The following is a 6,607-nucleotide window of genomic DNA, read 5'->3' on the forward strand; positions in this document are numbered from 1 at the left end:
CAGGGTCCTCAGTGAAACCTATTTGCTCCCCAATGCTCACATCTTTCTAGCTAAAGGGGGGCCAAAAAAAGCAACAGCAAATGGACAATTGTTGGATTGTGTAATCCACCACCTTATTTTTTTCTCTCCAGGAAATAACTAGAAAAATTAATAGAACGTATGGAATCCATGAGATAATGTCTCGTTTCTCTTGGTAGAGGGCATGGATTTAACCATCTCTTACTATAGTAGGATTTCACAGGCCATGTCTAACCATGGAGATATGCTGACATGTAACTGAATCTTTAAAAGAAAAAGAAATCCCTCTACTGCACCCCTTTGTAAAATGCAAAATTTCCTGTCCTCATAGTGCTTACCCAGAATATCAGTGGTACACAGATCTGGTTCTGCTATTAATCACTGAGTTATCTCTCCACCTAATTACCTACCTCTCTGACTAATTGCATCTGGAAGGCCAGTAACGGCAAGGTAGAGAAGTTTGTGTCTATTTATCTCATATTTGCACCTGACAAGAAGTTTAAACATGGGCTCCTCCCATGGCTGACCTAACATAGCATAATATGCCTTGCCATAGGAATTGCATCGAGAAGCTGGGTCCCTTCAGGCTGGGTTATCAGTGTGGTCCATGCTTTTTCCTCCTTTGGATGCAAAATTCTCCAGGTGTCCCTTGATCACCTGGTGGATCTGTCCGATGGCTCCTGCAGATTTCCCAAGAGGAGCTGAACACACAGGCAATGCTTGAACCCATGTTTGAGCAGTTGTCAGGTATTTCCAGGTGGACTCCAGACTGTTGATTTTTGGTCTGCAACTTAGAGGTAACTTCAGCTACCACACAGAGAACAAAGAAGTGGATGCAAAAAAGCACAAGCAATCATTCCCTCCTCCTCCTCCATCATTTAAATTGGATACATAGTATGGAAGAGGCCCCTGGAGCTGTGTATAACCCAAATTCTGACTGAATGGAAGAAATTAGCAGGCTGCAACATCTCACTGAGAGCAGGAGAGATACTGACAATGGAGCCAAAAAGGACAAGAGGAACTATCCAGCAGAATTGCCTCGATCTTTGGTTATAAAACATGTGCTATACCTCCAGGTCCAACAGAGACTTGTCTGGTTGCTTGTTGAGGCAGGAGGTGGGTGGCATTTCAGAGCTTGCTGTATGGAGACTTTTTACATCTATTTTTGAGGCAGTTGAAGCAAGTATGAGCTAAAGGCAAAAGACTATGCAGGAAAAATATTTGTAGAAAATATTTTGTATAAGCTTACAGGATTTTTTAAAAATTTATGTGGCAAGCAAGCAGAGACTTATGTAAGTGCCAAATGTTAATAGGTAAACATATTAATAAAAATGCTGTAAAATGAAGAATCATCTGAGTTTCTTTTAACACACAAGAGATGTTAATAATGATCCCTGCCTCAACCCACTGCCAACATGCTTCAGGGCTCAACGCTGCACATAACGCTGAGCTCCACAACTCATCCCATTTGTCCTTGCTTCCAGACTGCCAGAGTGCAGGTCAGTTCATGGTCAACAGTACTGGAGGCAGCTGACACATCCAAAAGAACCAGAAATGACACCTGATCTTCATCCATCATTGACAAAGGATTATCAGCCAACACAAATATGTGCTGTGATTTGTTATCAAGTGGTTTGTAAACAATGGTGTACTACAGGCGGGATTTCAAGAGAGCTCAGCATTGCCCTACTGAGAAAGAAAAGCAGAACAAAAGTGTGCTGACATGAATTGATGCAAATTCAGCACTCATAGCATACGGAGAGTAGGATTATCTGGCCATCTACTGAAGATTCTGGGATCTGACAGAAGGATTTGGGATCAGTTTCCCACAGAGAAGAGATATTTAAGGAAATAACAAAGATTAAATTGATGCATATCATTGCGCGGAAGAGTGGTTTAAAACTGGGATTAATTTGGAACACCTTCTGTGTGAAACAAGTTCAGAAACACTACATTTCAGTCTCTCAAATTGGCTGTCATGTAGAGAATTTTCATATGGCACAACTATTCCACACATCAGTCAGCATTCATGCCATTCTGCCTTTAAAGGTAATGTCTGGACTATTCTGTCCAAAACAGGGTTGTTTTAATTTCTACAAACAGAGAAAATAGCTGTTCTTTGGACAAGGAGGCAGTTGTCTCTGTGTGTGCCTCTTCTCTGACATCAGAGCCCAGAAAATAATATTCCCCAGACTGGTAACCCTAACTTCTCCCTCACACCATATTGTCTTCAGCCCCTTCTGGCTCAAGCCTTAAATTTCCTAGTCCTTCCTGCCTAAAAACTCTCAAAAGCCTTCTGTGTTGAGGCTCCTGTTGCACATTGTCCCTTTCCAAGGCCTCTGCAGTTTCAAATCACCTTTCTCCCAGTCATCTTCCTCCCCATCTCTCTTTGCTTAGATTTACTTCATCTCTGACAATTATTTTCCCCATAACTCACCCTGTTCCTCCAGAGGCAGTCCTTGCAATCCCCAAACATCTAAAACAGAGAAATAAAGCTTTCCTAATCTTTTTTGAAGCCCAACCTTTCTTTCCCATCTGTCACCTTTCTTCTCCAAACCCTTCATCAAATATTTCCTCAGACCTTTAGTTCCCCTTCTGTTCCCAATTCCTATTTGCTCTCCTGCAGACCCTGAGCTCCACATCCTTAGTATCCCCAGCCTCGTTCCCACATCCTGAGTGGTGCCATTCATTTATAATCCATGTATTACCCCCTGTTGACTGCCAAGGGACAGAATGGACTTCTCATCCACCATTGCATCCAACAGAGCTCTCCCCTTCCTTAAGCTGCCCCAGAGAAACACTTTGGGGATGCACCTGGAGACAGCTGCATTGGTTTCATCAGACATAAAGGAAACTTCTCACCCTGTAGCCACCCAGCTACCAAAAACTTGCCATGCAAACCCAAGACAAAAGTAATTATTCAAAAATATAAGCATCAGGTTTAATTTCCCTCCTCAGCCAGTGGGAATTCAGACTTATTTCTCCTCCTGCTTTGTGCTCTCTTTTTCATCTTGTTAGTCTTCTTTTTCCTGTGACTGCTCCAACTTTAACTCAAGAAGATGCAACAAAATATACAGAACATTGTGTATCTGGAGAGGTTTGATGCTCAATCAAGAAATGAAAGACTTGACATTGAACTTTCTTAGTCTAGCCAAAAAAGGCCTGGAGACAAAAATTCACTTTTTTTTTCGCAAGTATTAGAAAAAGCTAATATATCATATTATGAAGGAATTAAAAAATCCTTTTTCCTTTAAAAAATATTCATAACTGTGTTCTTCAAGCAGCACACTCTTCTGCATGTTTGCTATGCATGTTCTGAGAATATATTCCAACTTAAAGAGAGACTTAGGGAAAATTCCTCTTTCTGAAACCTGATCAAGTGTTGAACCAGCTGTTGAACTTCTCATACTAGGGTAATTTGAGATGGGCTGCAGAGAACTGAATTCTTATAGCAGTAATGTTAAACATCAAACGGGGAGGCCCTGTGAGTTTAGGTATCTATACTGGGTTAGCTGCAGCTGAGCAGGGGATTTCAGGATCATAATTATGCTCAGCTACACCCAAGTTTATCCAGAACTTTCTCAACACTGAGTCCGTTTGCAGATATGACCTTGTTTTGATTTTTTTTCCTTTTATTGCTCCAAAATCTCTTCCAGATCGTTCTCAGAAACACATGAGGTTGAAGTGATTTTCTGCTTTTTTCCTCCATACTTGGACACAAGACAATGGTTAAATGACCTCAGAAAGCTTTATGGGAGGGATTATGAGATGTTGTCATAGCAAATTACCAGTTCATGATCAACATTGGTGCTGGCTCCTCACAAAAGCAAGAAACTCACGAGACAAGAAAAGCCTCTCCAGCTGAAGGAAGAAAGGAGGCTCCCCTGCCAGAGCACTTTTCCATAGTGCAGAGAGGATCACCAGTAGCTGGGCTGGCCCTGTCTATTGCCCTCTGCATGGGTAGCACATGAGGACAGTGCAACTCCCTCTCCATGTGTCCAGGGTGCTGGGATTCCCTCACATCCTCAGGCTGGGACCTGTAGCCTCTCTCTACAGAACTATTCCAGATGGGATGTGGTTTTGACAGCTGGACTGACAACTGTCCTTTGGGAAGTGACTCAAATGAAGTATGTCAAAGTTGTCATGCAAAGGGTGACAACTGTCAGATAACCATTGCCATTGGTTTTAGTTATGTTTTTTCTAGTTTACACTTTATTTTGACCATGAAATATCATCTAATTGCATACTTCCTAGTGGGAAAAATTGTTATTTTTTCTCATTTTTATTCTATGTGCTAAAATGTCTTTCCTATACTCTTTTCTTACACCTCCAAGCCTTGCTGTAGTAATTTAATAATTGAGTAACTAGCACTGAAAACAATGGAACAATTTATTCCAACTGTCACATCCATGTTAGGGGACTTACCTCTTGGGCAAATTTGGCTCTCCCATTTAAAGTTTAAAACTTTAAGACAGAGCTTTTAGAGCAGTCCCCATACTGTCTAGCAAACATCTGAAATAAATCTGCAAGTCTTTCAAAAATCCTTTTGAAATGGTACTTTTCAATGAAGTAATTGTTTTTTTGAGACTAAAAAAAAGTGTGAGTAAAGAAACATTACTCTGGGGTGTATCACTGGAGTCCATATTTCTCTAATCTGTTCAAAGCCTAAAGAAAAATATTAAATTGAACCTCTCTGAAAAAGAAACTAAATAATCTCAGCAACAATTATCTCTCACTTCTGTGTTACTTTCAAAACTAAATAAATGAGGAAATATCTATCAGAATGATGATGTGCTGCAGTTTTCCATTTGTTACCTCCCCAAACAGGATTCTGGTGCTTTTCTAGTAAAAGTTTAATTTTCCATAAATCCCTGAAAATAGTTTGCTTTTGTTTCAATACAAGAAAGATATCTATAGCACCAGTCATGAGAATAGAGCTTCTGGGCAGTGACCGCTTCAGACAACACTCAAATCACTCACCTTTTGCTTCTGATTCAGGCCATGATGACACAGACGCCCTGAGCTCCTTACTGCCTATCTGATTCTCATGCATGTGATAGTCTGACTAAAGGGCTTGCTGCAGTGTTCCAGGGCTCATCAATAGCTTCTAGACAAGTTGCAGTTCTATTCAGAAACACCTGTCCTCCCATCTGCCATTCATTCAGCAGAGCTCTGGAGTCAGATGAGCTGGGTAATCCACAGCAACCATTTAGCAGGTGAGTGAATTTGGTCATTTCAAACTAGCCTGTGCTTTGCCAGGCAGAAGATTCAAAGACTGCCAACAGAACTGGAAAATTAAAGCTGGTTTATCAAGTATCCTCCTAATTTACTACATGGCAGCCAAAGGTCTGCCCTGATGCATTGGTCATTTACATTGACCAATGCACTGTCAAGTGGTGCCAATAGCTCTGCTGGTAGTTAAAATTTTCCTTGTATTTATCCTGAAGTCTCCTATTTTGAGCTGATGGCAGCCAGACACTGGGCCAGCAGCGTGCTGAAATGGGAGGCAGGAATAGGAAAGCTGTAGACAGAGTATCACCGTGAGCTGAGTGTGTTGTTATGTGCAAAGCATGACCGCACATGCAAAATGCTGATTCTATCCAAACCCATAAAGCCTGACTTTAAGCTGATTTAGCTCCGTCTTTTCTGCTCCTTGTTGAATCATCACAAGGCTTTCTTGTCCAGGATTAAACCTAATCCTTCTGTGACATCACCCTTTACACCCACTAATGTATAAAGTGAGGGCTGGACCCTAGCCACAATAGCTCCCACAGATTTGTTAGTCATAGTATACATGAGACAGCTTTTTCCTGCCTATGTTAAAAGTATCAGGTTTCTTTTTTCTTTTTCTAATTTCTGCACAACATCTTGATGTAATTTGTTCTATTTTGGCATTTTTTACAAAACAATATGTAGCACAATTCAACATTTATAAAAATCACAGCAATTTGTATTTTCTACAAAATACTTGCATTTCAGCTATAACCTCTAAGTTTAAAAAAAAAAAAAATCACATCTTACAGAACGGTTCATCTACCTTATTTCTAACATCTAAAAGTCTATCACTTCATGTAGAGGCCCTACTTCAGGTTACCTTTATTCTTTTCCTCTCTTCATGCTTCCATTGCTCATTTTCCCATTTTACATTGTTCTTTTTCTGTGATTGCTTCCATTTCTCCATCAATCCTTTAAGATTCTCTCAATCTTCTGTACTAGCTTGCTCTTTCTTTTCTTTCTTTTCTTTCTTTTCTTTCTTTTCTTTCTTTTCTTTCTTTTCTTTCTTTTCTTTCTTTTCTTTCTTTTCTTTCTTTTCTTTCTTTTCTTTCTCTTCTTTCTCTTCTTTCCCTTCCTTCTCCATTTCCCTCTTCTCTTCTGATGTACCAGCTCCTTATTATCCCTCTTTGTCACATTCCTACTTCCTGTTTTTCCTTTCTCCTTCTCTGCAAGATACTCCATCCCCTTTTCTTCTTCCTCCTTTCCCACCTGCTCCTCTGGTATCAGTTTTCCACTTGATGTGTTCTCACTCTCACTGCTCTCATTCCCTAATTTCAATTTGTCCTCTCTAAGTCCCTGTGTCTCTTACAATTTC

This window comes from Poecile atricapillus, chromosome Z (genome assembly GCF_030490865.1).
Source record: "Poecile atricapillus isolate bPoeAtr1 chromosome Z, bPoeAtr1.hap1, whole genome shotgun sequence".
NCBI classification, from domain to species: Eukaryota; Metazoa; Chordata; class Aves; order Passeriformes; family Paridae; genus Poecile; species Poecile atricapillus.